At 36.8% G+C, this 13813-nt stretch overlaps 1 protein-coding gene across 2 annotated transcripts in view; it reads left to right on the forward strand.

The window, feature by feature from the left end:
* Positions 1 to 13813, forward strand: part of ZPBP (zona pellucida binding protein) — a 163173-nt gene that overhangs the window by 127883 nt on the left and 21477 nt on the right. The window contains exon 8 of one of the 2 annotated variants that reach the window (XR_008717529.1): positions 4031 to 4119. The exons of the other annotated variant lie outside the window; for it this stretch is intronic. The gene's annotated coding sequence lies outside the window, so the exon portion shown is untranslated. The remainder of the gene's footprint in view (positions 1 to 4030; positions 4120 to 13813) is intronic. 2 annotated transcript variants of the gene reach the window in all.

Consider the following 13813-nt stretch of genomic DNA (forward strand, 5'->3'; position numbering starts at 1 on the left):
TTTTAATATTTTTCTGCATTCGATTAAATCAGTTGAAGTGTTTGTTCTTCTACATATCTGCCTTATTGACCTGTTACAACTCTGTGTTTTTTTATTGTAATGGTTATTTTAGGTTTATAGTGTATGTCATTAATTTATCACAGTCTGTATTTATTATTATACCACTTCATATAAAGTATAAGCATCTTAAAATATACTTCCATTTCATCCCCTCCTTATTGTTGACATCCATCCAGTTTAGCTTACCTGTGTCACAAATCCCACACTATGTTGTTCTGTTTATTAAACAGTTTATCTTTTATGGGAATATAAATAAGAAGAAAAAGTTACATGTATTTGTTGTTCAGTCACTAAGTCATATCCGACTCTTTGTGACCTCATGAACTGCAGCACTCCAGGCTTCCCTGTCCTTCACTATCTCCCTAAGTTTGCTCAAATTCATGTCCATTGAGTTGGTGATACCATCCAACCATCTCATCCTCTGTCACCCCCTTCTCTGCTTGCCCTCAGTCTTTCCCAGCATCAGGGTCTTTTTCAGTCAGTCCACCCTTCCCATCAGGTGGCCAAAGTATTGGAGTTTCAGTTTCAGCACCAGACCTTCCAGTGAGTATTCAGGGTTGATTTCCTTTAGAATTCAGTGGTTTGATCTCCTTGCTGTCTAAGGGACTTTCAAGAGTCTTCTCCAACACCACAGTTCAAAAATATAAATTCTTCAGCACTCAGCCTTCTTTATGGCCCAACTCTCACATACATGACTGCTGGAAAAACCATAGCTTTGACATATATGGACATTTGTCGGTAAAGTGATATCTCTGATTTTTAATACGCTGTTTAGATTTTTCGTCCAAAGAGCAAGTGTCTTAATTTTGTGGCTGCAGTCACCCTCTGAAGTGATTTTGGAGCCCAAGAAAATGAAATCTGACACCGTTTCCACTTTCTCCCCATCTATTTGCCATGAAGTGATGGGACCAAATGCTATGATCTTCATATTGTGAATATTGAATTTTAAGCCAGCTATTCAGTCTCCTCTTTCACCTTCACCAAGAGGCTCTTTAGTTCCTCTTAGCTTTCTGCCATTAAAGTGGTATCATCTGCATATCTGAGGTTGTTGATATTTCTGCCGGCAGTCTTGATTCCAGTTTGTAAGTCATCCAGCTCATTGTTTCTTATGATATATTCTACATTTAAGTTAAATAAGCAGGGTAACAGTATACAGCCTTGACATACTTGTTTCCCAATTTTGAACCAGTCTGTTGTTCCATGTCCAGTTCTAACTGTTGCTTCTTGACCTGCACACAGGTTTCTCAGGAGGCAGATAGGGTGGTCTGGTATTCCCGTTTCTTTAAGAATATTCTACAGTACTTACCCATCTAATTAGCCTATCAGTTAGTCTTCATTCTTGATGTAGACTCAGTTCCATGTACAATTCTCTTCCTATGGCCTGAAGGATTTTATTTAACATTTCTTCTGGTGTGAGTTTGCTACTGATGAATAGTCATTTTTTTGTTTTCATTTTTGAAAGTTTTGTATACTGGATATTGAACATATTTAAATGTTGACCCTGTATTCTCACTTGAATTGTTCCAGTTGGAAATCTGTATCATCCTCATTTTGTTCCTCTATGCAATCTGTGTGTTTTTTTTTTTTTTGAGGATTCTTTTAAGATTTTCTTTTTATTATGCTTTTGAGGAATATAAATATGATGCATTTTGGTGTTGATTTTTTCTTGATTCTTTGTTAGTAGTTTGTTGTTGAGTTTCTTGGATTTGTGGACTAAGTGATCTTCAAATTTGGAAAATTGTATTTATTCAAATAATTTTCCTATTAATTACTTTTTCTCCTTCTGAGATTCTAATTAAACGTGTATTAAACTGACTGATATTTCCCTCATCAATCCAATTAATGGCATCTCTGAAAAGCCTCCAACTAGTATCACACCTAGTTGGGAAAGCCTGTGGGCCCTGACAACTGGAAGAGAAAAGGAATGCCAACTCTCACCACTTTTGGTGAATAGTTTTCTGAACATTCTAGGAAGACTAATAAGAAATCAAGAGCATGAAAACTGTAAATAAAGCAGTGAAACTGTCTTTATTCCTATGTGAGAAGAATGGGTATGAAAACAATCCTAAAAATAAAAAATAAACACTTAGAACTATGAGTTTTAGCAAGGCCATGCTAAAGTGATTTAACTAGAACACAGGTGAAGCTTCCTGTGAAGGCCTCGACAATCTATTGTCTTTGCTTCTGTTCAGATATATCTATTATCAGAATTTGATATTTTTTACCTCAAATCAGGATTTTATGCTTTCAACCCTATTGTGGCAGTCAACACTAGCAAATAATTGGTTTGCATGATAATCAATGAGTAGTGTCTTATCTTGAATAACTTCTGAAATTTGCGTTGTTTGTGTTCACCATTGACATACAATTTAGTATACATGTTGAAATTATGCAGTTTAATGACTTGGACTATATTCATCCATGAAACTATTACTGTGATCAAGAAGAGGATCTTTGCCATAATCCTGAAGTTTGCTTATACCTTTTGGTAATCAGTCCTCCTTCAATATCCATTCCCAGGCTAACTTTGATATTGTGCTCTGTATCACTACATATTTACATACATTTTATAATTTTTAATAAGTGGACCTATGCAGTATATGTTCAAGCTGGTTTTAGAAAAGGCAGAGGAACCAGAGATCAAATGGCCAACATCCGCTGGATCATGAAAAAAGCAAGAGAGTTCCAGAAAAACATCTATTTCTGCTTTATTGACTATGCCAAAGCCTTTGACTGTGTGGATCACAATAAACTGTGGAAAATTCTTCAAGAGATGGGAATACCATACCACCTGACCTGCCTCTTGAGAAATCTGTATGCAGGGCAGGAAGCAACAGTTAGAACTGGACATGGAACAACAGACTGGTTCCAAATAGGAAAAGGAGTATGTCAAGGCTGTATATTGTCACCCTGCTTATTTAACTTATATGCAGAGTACATCATGAGAAACGCTGGACTGGAAGAAACACAAGCTGGAATCAAGATTGCCGGGAGAAATATCAGTGACCTTAGATATGCAGATGACACCACCCTTATGGCAGAAAGTGAAGAGGAACTCAAAAGCCTCTTGATGAAAGTGAAAGAGGAGAGTGAAGAAGTTGGCTGAAAGCTCAACATTCAGAAAATGAAGATCATGGCATCCGGTCCCATCACTTCATGGGAAATAGATGGGGAAACAGTGGAAACAGTGTCAGACTTTATTTTTCTGGGCTCCAAAATCACTGCAGATGGTGACTGCAGCCATGAAATTAAAAGACGCTTACTCCTTGGAAGGAAAGTTATGCCCAACCTAGACAGCATATTGAAAAGCAGAGACATTACTTTGCCAACAAAGGTCCGTCTAGTCAAGGCTATGGTTTTTCCTGTGGTCATGTATGGATGTGAGAGTTGGACTTTGAAGAAGGCTGAGTGCCAAAGAATCGATGCTTTTGAACTGTGGTGTTGAAGAAGACTCTTGAGAGTCCCTTGGACTGCAAGGAGATCCAACCAGTCCATTCTGAAGATCAGCCCTGGGATTTCTTTGGAGGGAATCATGCTGAAGCTGAAACTCCAGTACTTTGGCCACCTCATGTGAAGAGTTGACTCATTGGCAAAGACTCTGATGCTGGGAGGGATTGGGGGCAGGAGGAGAAGGGGACGACAGAGGATGAGATGGCTGGATGGCATCACTGACTGGATGGACGTGAGTCTGAGTGAACTCCAGGAGTTGGTGATGGACAGGGAGGCCTGGCGTGCTGCGAATCATGGGGTCACAAAGAGTCAGACACGACTGAGCAAGTGAACTGAACTGAACTGATGCAGTATATAATCTTTGAATTCTTTCACTCAGCATAATGATGTTGAAATTCGTCAGTATAATTGCGTGTAGTAATAGTTTGCTCCTCTTTATTGCTGAGTAGTCGTCCATTGTATGGATATACCACATTTGTTTATCCATTCACCTGATGATGGACATTTGGGTTGTTTCCAGTTTTAGGCCATTACAAATAATGCTGCTATGAATATTCCTGTACAAGTCTGTGTGGACAATACCTATGACTGCGATTGCTGGGTCATATGGTAAGTTTATGTTTAACTTTATTTTTTTAAAAAGCCAAATTATTTTTAAAGTGGCTGTAAAATTTTCATGTTCTACCAGCAAAGTTGTGGAGTTCCTGTTGTTCTATTTAATAAATATTTTCCAAAGCATAGAGTTGTCACTCTTTAATTTTAACCATTCTAATCTGTGTATGTGTAGTGGTATCTCAGATCAGATCAGATCAGTCGCTCAGTCGTGTCCGACTCTTTGCGACCCCATGATTCACAGCACGCCAGGCCTCCCTGTCCATCACCAACTCCCGGGGTTCACTCAGACTCACATCCATCGAGTCAGTGATGCCATCCAGCCATCTCATCCTATGTCATCCCCTTCTCTTCCTGCCCCCAATCCCTCCCAGCATCAGAGTCTTTTCCAGTGAGTCAACTCTTCGCATGAGGTGGCCAAAGTGCTGGAGTTTCAGCTTTAGCATCATTCCTTCCAAAGAAATCCCAGGGCTGACCTCCTTCAGAATGGACTGGTTGGATCTCCTTGCAGTCCAAGGGACTCTCAAGAGTCTTCTCCAACACCACAGTTCAAAAGCATCAATTCTTTGGCGCTCAGCCTTCTTCACAGTCCAACTCTCACATCCATACATGATCACAGGATAAACCATAGCCTTGACTAGACGAACTTTTGTTGGCAAAGTAATGTCTCTGCTTTTGAATATGCCATCTAGGTTGGTCATAACTTTCCTTCCAAGGAGTAAGCGTCTTTTAATTTCATGGCTGCAGTCACCATCTGCAGTGATTTTGGAGCCCAGGAAAATAAAGTCTGACACTATTTCCCCATCTATTTCCCATGAAGTGGTGGTATCTCATTGTGGTTTTAATTTTAATTTTCCTTTTAATAAGATATTTTCAAGTTTCTATTGGATGTTGGTTTTCTTTTGCACAATGTCTGTTCAAATATCTTTGCAATTTTTAAAGTGGGAGAGTTTTTAGTTTAGTATGGACAAAAGTTATTTTCTGATATATATAATATGAATATATTCTTCCAGACTAAGGCTTGCATTTTTGTTTTCAAAGCAAAAAGTTGAAAAAGTCCAGTTTATTAAGTTTTTTTTTTTTTTTTATTCTGTGGTTCATGTGTTTTTGTGATCTAATAAAACTTTTCCAACCCTAATGTCACAAAGATTTCTACTGTGCTTTTTATTTAGTACTTTTGGGTTGAGCATTTAAGTCTATGCTTGAATTAATATTTCTGTTTGGTATGAGGATAAGGATCAGTATTCATTTTTCACAATACAGGTAGCCCATCTTGGTGATCCAGAACCATTTGTGGAAGACTTTTCTTTTCTCATTAAATTATCCTTGGTGCGTGCTAAGTTGCTTCAGTTGTTTCCGACTCTGTGTGACCCTATGGACTGTAGCCTGCCAGACTGCTCTGTCCATGGAATTCTCCAGGCAAGAATACTGGAGTGGGTTTCCATACCTTCCTCCAGGGGATCTTCCCAACCCAGGAATTGAACCCACATCTTTTTTGTCTCCTACATTGGCAGGCAGATTCTTTACCACTAGCGCCACCTGGGAAGCTCCTTGGTACTGCTGTCAAAAGTCAAAAATTCAACTGAATTAATTCTGGTCCACTTATCCTTATATTTATCATTTCACCAATACCATGTGCCTTTATTAATGTAGCTTTATAGTAAGTACTGGAGAAGGCAGTGGCACCCCACTGCAGTACTCTTGCCTGGAAAATCCCATGGACGGAGGAGCCTGGTGGGCTGCAGTCCATGGGGTCGCTAAGAGTCAGACACGACTGAGTAGCTTTTCACTTTCATGCATTGGAGAAGGAAATGGCAACCCACTCCAGTGCTCTTGCCTGGAGAATTCCAGAGACGGGGGAGCCTGGTGGGCTGCCGTCTATGGGGTCGCACAGAGTTGGACATGACTGAAGCGAATTAGCGGCATAGTAAGTACTTTATTTAAAAATTTCTTTGCTTATTCTGTGTTTCTGAATTACTATAACATATAAGAATGCAGTTGATTTTTAAATATTAACCTGGATCCAGTGTCTCTGTTTAATTCAAATGATGAGAGCTCATAATTATTTTCTAGACCCTGTATATATTTTTTCAAGAATAAATGTATCATCTTCAAATAAATTTTATTTTTTCTAATATTTGTGCCATTTTTTCCTTTACTCGTTTTATTGCCAAGACTAGGTCTTCCAATACAATGTTGAGTAAAAACAGGCATTCTTATCCTGATTCCAATATTAGAGATAACTTTTTCGGTTTTCAGAATGATATTAGCACTAGGACTGTCTTAGATACTTGTTTTCAGCTTGCTGTAGTCCCCTACTATTATTTTCTTTTTTTAGGATGTATTTATTCATTTTTGGCCATACTAGATTTCATTGCTGTGTGCAGGCTTTCTCTAGTTGTGGCAGGCAGGGGCTACTCTTTGTTGCAGTGCACGGGTTTCTCATTGCAGTGGCTTCTCTTGTTGAAGAGCACAGGCTCTAGGTGCGTGGGCTCAGTAGTTGTGACTCATGGGCTTAGCTGCCTTGTAGCATTTGGGATCTTGCCAGAGCAGGGATTGAACATGTCGTCTACATTGGCAGGCAGATTCTTAACCACTGTACCACCAGGGAAGCCCAGTCTCCTGCTGTTCTAAAGTCATGATTGTGAGTAGTTAATGAATTTTGTCCCATTCTTTATCTGAATTTTTAAAAAATATATTTTTATTATATTAGTATAGAAATTTACGTTGGTTGATTTTCTAATGTTGAACTAACCTTGCATTCCTGAGATAAACTCTACCAATCGTGATCTTTTATTCTTTTGACTTACTGTTTTATTTCATTTGTTAATATTTATATGTTTTTCAGCAAGAGTATTCATCTATTTTTTTAAATGTCTTTGTCATGTTTATGAAATACAGTTATGTTGGCATCATAAAAATGACTTGGGCAATTTTCCCTCCATCTTTATTTTCCAAAAGAGTTTCTGTAAAACTGATATTATTTCCTCTTTTAATATTTGATGGGTTACTCAGGAAGGTGATCTGTTTCATTGATCTTTGTGTCAGGTTTTTCTACCAAAACTTGTACTGTACTGTAGCTACTGAGTACTAAGATTGGGTAGTGTGATTCTCTTTTCTTCTTTTGCAAAGTTGTGTTAGCTATTCTAGCTCATTTGTTTTTTCTTATAACATTTTCAATTCATTAAGCTGCCTTTTTTATATTATTTGATTATTTTAAGTATTATAGTTAAAACATTTAATGCCATTTTAGTTGTATTTGATTCATTTAATTTCCTTTTTGACTGTACTTTTTATATGTTTTTGGTAGTCTAAAGACTATACAAATTTAAAATTTCATTGTCTACTTAAGAGTTGATATTACACCAGTCCACAAAAATGTAGAAACCTTGCAATGCTTGAAATCCCTTATCTGGCTACCATCTCACCGCTCTTTATTTTACAATCATATTTATTACTTATTGGTACACTGAAACAGCTTCCCTTGTGGCTCAGGTGGCGAAGAATCCACCTGCAATGCTGGAGACCTGGGTTCGATCCCTGGGTTGGGAGGATCCCCTGGAGAAGGGAAAGGCTACCCATTCCAGTATTCTGTCCTGGAGAATTCCATGGACTGTATAGTCCATGGGATGGACATGACTGATTGACTTTCACTTTCACTTTTCACACTGAAAAGTTCTCCAAACCATATTGTGATTTTTACTTTTAATAATCTTACATATTTAAATAACTTAAGGAGAAAATAGTCTTTCATGTTTATCTAGATGTTTTCCATTGCTGATGGAGGTTTCCTCTTCCAGATGTTGTCTGCCAGATATTATCTTTCACATAGTATCTTTCAGGTATTATGTCATCTACAAGAATTTCCTCAACAGTTCTTGTAGAGCAGGTATGCTGGTGGCAAATTGTCTTAACTTTTCTCTGTCTAAAGATGACACTTCTCTATCTATACATCTCTGTTCTTCATTTTTTGATGGATATTTTCTCCGAGTATAGAATTTTGGGTTGAAGGTTTTTTTTTTCAGTTCTTAAAACTGTTGTTCCACTGTCTTCTGACCCCTGCAGACTCTGATTTAGAAATCTACAGTCACTTGAATTGTTGTTTCCTTGTATATAGTTTGTCATTTCTGTCCAACTGCTTTCTGGATTTTTATTATATATTGTCAACCTTTTGAATGTGATGTTTTTAGACATTTTGAAAAATAATACCTGTTTAGGATTCTATGAGATCCTTGAATCTGTGAACTTGTCTTTCACCAAATTATGTAATATCATTTATATATATTGCCAGATTAACTATTTCTGTTTTCTTCTTCAATATTGACAGTGATACCCATATATTATGCCTATTGCTACTGTAATATAGGTGCCTGAGGGTTTAGTGTTTTTCAAGGTTTTCTGTCTGTTCTTCAGTTTATTTATTTATCTACCTTAGAATAATCTTGTCTGATAGTTCAAGCATCTGTTATCTTGAGGTTAGCATTTGTTTATCTTTTCTCTTGTTAATAGGTCACATTTTCTTGGATTTTTAGGTGTTGATTTACTTTCTATTATAACATTATAACTAGTGAATGTTATGTTGTGTATCTCTGAATTCTGTTATAATCATCTGGAAAAGGTTGATGTTTTTGTTTTAGTAGGAAATCTAATTCAAATCCAGTTCAGTTCTTCTCAAAGACTTTGTTATTGCTGGTTTGGGGTCTTTTCCCTGATTATATGTTCAGGAGTTAGACTGCAATTTGTATGGTTTCAGATCTAAGTTTAGTTCTCTAAAGTCTTTGTATATTGGCTTGGGTCTATGTAGTGTACATGTGGCACAGGAATTTTGCTGAGTCTTGTACAGGCTCATAACAGAAGTAAGGGAACTCTTTCTTAGCATCAGTTGCCTCCAAGACTTCCCTCTCACCCTGTTGTCTCTCTGGGCTTTATTCCTTGATTCCATTGACCAGAAGTGTGTCACGTCTTCAGTTGAAGTTTTATCTGCCTGTACAGCAATGCTTTGCAAATCAGTCAACCTTGGTGGCATGGCTGGGAGAGAAAATTAAAACAAATGAGACACTTGTCTTGCTGTGAGTTGCTTCTCTTAACTACCTTTATGAATTCACCTAAAGTCTTTGCTTTTTAGACACCCTCAGGTAGTTATTTCGTTTTTGGTTCTGGTTTTAGTCATAACCGTTGGGCTGAAAGGGCACTAGCCCATTCAGCGTTTGGCATTAGACCACCACCACAGCCGAACTGTAGCTCCCTGTGGGAAGAGTTGTAATTAAAACGGTTAACTGACAAAGTGCTTTTTGGGTTTTCTGGGTCCATTTTTATAATTTTATGTGCAAGATGTGTGTCCATTTTCTTTAAATGGTCAAATCTATTCCACAAACTTAGCAGTATTATCTTATTTTACCACTAATGTCATAGCATCTGTAGTGATACTTCTTCCATCATTCTGGTGTTACTCATTTATCTTGACTAATTTGTTCCTGGTTTTACAAGCTCTAGTTGGAAATTTATGTATTTTATTAGTATCTTCAAAGAGCCAACATTTAGTTTATTGAATTTTTCATTTATCTGATTTCTTTCTTATATCTGATCTTACTTTAACATTTTAAAAATATTATTTTTGCTTTCTTTCTCATCTGAAACAATGTGCTCCACTTTATTTAGTTTAAGAGAGCAGCATACTACATTGATTTATATCTTTTTCTTTTCTTATATAAGTATTTAAGGCTATATGTTTTTCCCTGCCCTTGTTTTACCTTCATCCCACTATTTAAGTTTTTCACTTGGTACAAAATGTTTTCTAATTTTCTTTGTAATTTTCTTTGTCCCAGGGCTCTTTTTGTAGTATCCTATTTAATTCCCATATAATTTATCATTTCCAGTGTATCTTTATAGTGTTGATTTATAACTATTTTTTTTCCTATTTAGAAAACATGCTGTATATTACTTGGCATTTTTAGTTGTTTTGGGAAGTGTATGGCCCATCTTGATGAATGTTTCCGTGTCCTCTTTAAAAATATTTATTCTGGCATTTAAGGTAGAAGTCAAGTTTTCTTTCTCTCTCTTGTTCTGGTTTCCACTTGTTAAATCAATTTGTAAGAGTGAAATGTTGAAACTCAAAGTTGTAATTGTGGATTGGACTATTTCTCTTTTATCAAGTGTTTTGAAACTCAGTAATTATAGGCACCTAGGATTGCTATTTTTTTTCTTGATCAGTTGAGTCTTCATCATTATGTACTGATGCACCTTTCATTCCTGATATGCTGGTTGCACTGAAGTCCACTGTGTTAGATATTAATATAGTCACTCCAGCTTTCTGATGATTGGTGCTTATGTCTTGTGCCAGTTGAGACAGACCATGTTAACATCTGTTTAACCATTTGACAGCGATGTTGATAACATCTTCTGATATGCAGAAATTGTACTTTTAATGAACTCCAGTTTATCCATTTTTAAAAAATTTTGTTGCCATATCCAGTGGCATGAAGATTTAGCCCTATCTTTCCTTCTAGAAATTTTTAGCTCTTGTAATTAAGTCACAGTTGATATCTGTATGGGGTTAAGCATCCAACTTCATTTTTCTGCTTGTAGAAATACAAATTTCTGAGCACCATTTATTGAGGATACTAATTTTCACATTGAATGGACTTGGTACCCTTATCAAGAATCAGTTGGTAATAAATGAATAGGTTTATTTATATTCCATTGGTCTATAGGTCTGTCAGCTTTGATTATTAGTGCTTTGTAGTATGTTTTGAAATGAGGATATATGGCTCCTCCAGGTTTGTTGTTTTTCAAAACTGTGTTTTAGCTATTCAGGACCATTTGCAATTTAATATTAATTGAGAATTTTAAATTTGTTTCTTAAAAAACCCTAGTGATATTTTCATAGAGGTTGCATTGAATCACTAGATTGCTTTGTGTACTATTGACATCTTAATATTAAGTCTTCCTACTGTGAACACAGAATAAATTTCCATTTATTTAGGCCTCCTGTTGTTTCTTTCAGCACTGTGTTGTAGTTTTTAGTATACAAGTATTTTACCTCCTGTTTTCTAGTTTGGTTTTATTGTTTGATTATTCCCTTTTTTATGTGTTTTCTTGCCTGTTTCTAACCCCTCATAATTTTTGTGTAGGTTCCAAATATAGTGATTTTATTTTATTTGGGGCTAAATAATTTTATATTCCTGTGAATTTTGTCTTCTTTCTTTTCAGATGTAATTAATACATTATCAAAGACAACTTGATCATTTCTTTTCTAATTTTATTAGATGTTCTGGTTCAGTATTCAGTCTAAAGCTGTTCATTTTATATGACTTCGCTAAGTGCTCTACCCAATGCCTTTTGAATATGAATTTTCCATTCTGGTTGTTGGGAACAGACACTGTTCCTCATCAGCCTGAGTGATTGCCAGTTACCCTTTCCTCTAGTGTTATCAAAATTGATAGTCCTTTTACCAGATTCAGGTCACTTCCTCAGACACATACGCTGGCTTCTGTTGTTGTATTCAAGCAAGATGTTCTACTCATTTCCAGAGCTCTCTGTCTCTGAAGTTCTCTCCTTCCTGGTTCACAGAAAGAAACTCTGTCTCTGAAGTTCTCTCCTTCCTGGTTCACAGAAAGAATGTAACTGCATTTTTCTTCTTGGACTTCAGTTTTTTCTCTTCAGTTCAGTTTGCTTAGTTGCACCGCAGTTTCCTTTGCCATAATTTGGAAACTCCCTGAAGGCAATAAGCTACAACAGTTGTTGTAGTTCAGTCACTAAGTCGTGTCCTAACTCTTTGCGACCCCATGGACTGCAGCACACCAGGCTTCCCTGTCCTTCACCGTCTCCTGGAGCTTGCTCAAACTCATATCTGTTGAGTTGGTGATGCCATCCAGCCATCTTGTCCTCTGTTGTCCCCTTCTCCTCCTGCCTGCAGTCTTTCCCAGCATCAGGGTATTTTCTAATGAGTCAGTTCTTTGTATCAGGTGGTCAAAAGCATTGGAGCTTCAAATTCAGCATCAGTCCTTCCAGTGAATATTCAGGGTTGATTTCCTTTACGATTGACTGATTTGATCTCCTTGCTGTCCAAGGGACTCTTTAAGAGTCTTTTCCAGCACCACAGTTCGAAGGCATCAATTCTTTGGTAATCAGCCTTTTTTATTGTCCAGCTCTCAGAGCAGTTGTAGAGCTCATGTATTTTGTTTCTTATCTGTCCCTTCTGATCACTGTCACTTGTGGTTTGATGTCTGGTTTCTTGAAAATCATTTTACATACATTTCTATGGTTATTAATATGTTTTGATTATTTCAGGCAAAATGGTAAATAATTCCTTTTTTTTTTTGGTCACCTTTCAGGGTTTTTAAAAAAGAAACTTAAAAAACTTGTTTATTTTATATTAGAGTATAACTGATGAACAATATTGTGATAGTTTCAGGTGGACAACAAAGGGACTCAGCCATACATGTATCCATTCTCCCCCAAACCCCCCTCCCATCCAGGCTGCCACATAATGATGGCTTACTGTGAACGATGACGGCTTCGTGGTCTCCAAAGAAGGTTTAGCTTCAGGACCAGGGACAAGGCTTGATCATCCAAGAGCTTTTTGTGTAGCAGAGTTTTATTAAGTATAAAAAGGGGACTTAAAATTTTTTTAAAAATTAAAAAAGAAGAAAGAATGATCGTAAAAATCCGATAAATGGATAAGAAAGCTGTGGTACATATACACAATGGAGTATTACTCAGCCATTAAAAAGAATACATTTGAATCAGTTCTAATGAGGTGGATGAAACTGGAGTCTATTATACAGAGTGAAGTAAGCCAGAAAGAAAAACACCAATACAGTATACTAACGCATATATATGGAATTAGGAAGATGGTAACAATAACCCTGTATACGAGACAGCAAAAGAGACACTGATGTATAGAACAGTCTTTTGGACTCTGTGGGAGAGGGAGAGGGTGGGATGATTTGGGAGAATGGCAATTAAACATGTATAATATCATATATGAAACGAGTCGCCAGTCCAGGTTTGATGCACGATACTAGATGCTTGGGGATGGTGCACTGGGATGACCCAGAGGGATGGTATGGGGAGGGAGGAGGGAGGAGAGTTCAGGATGGGGAACACATGTATACCTGTGGCAGATTCATTTTGATATATGGCAAAACCAATACAATATTGTAAAGTTAAATAAAATAAAATTAAAAAAATAAAAAATAAAAAGGGACAGAGAAAGCTTCTCACATGGACATCAGAATTGGGACCGAGAGTACCCCCTTGCTAGCCTTAGCAAAGGAGCTATGTACTTTTTCAATTGGTTATTACAGTAAATCACAAGAATGTCTCAAGATTGTAAAGATCTTATCAGACCCATTCCCACAGTTTACATTTTAAGATAATGGGATTAGAACTAACAATACAAAAATCTTAACAGACCCACTTCCATAATATACATTTTAAGATGACAGGATTAGTCTGAAGGGTCTTAAGAAGAAGAAACACATCCTCAAGTAGGGTACATTGTTGTTATATAATTCTTAGTACAGAGTCTCAACAAAACATGAATTGTTGTGTAATCATTAGTTTAGGATTAAAAAAAAAAAAAAAAGCTTTATGTGGCTAAGACTAAAGAATGCAGAAAAAAAAAGTTTCTCCTTTTCTCCTCATTGAGAGAGAGCCCCAGACCCCTTTCTCCTCCTTGGGGACCCTG

The sequence above is a fragment of the Bubalus kerabau genome, chromosome 8 (assembly GCF_029407905.1).
Source record: "Bubalus kerabau isolate K-KA32 ecotype Philippines breed swamp buffalo chromosome 8, PCC_UOA_SB_1v2, whole genome shotgun sequence".
NCBI lineage: Eukaryota > Metazoa > Chordata > Mammalia > Artiodactyla > Bovidae > Bubalus > Bubalus kerabau.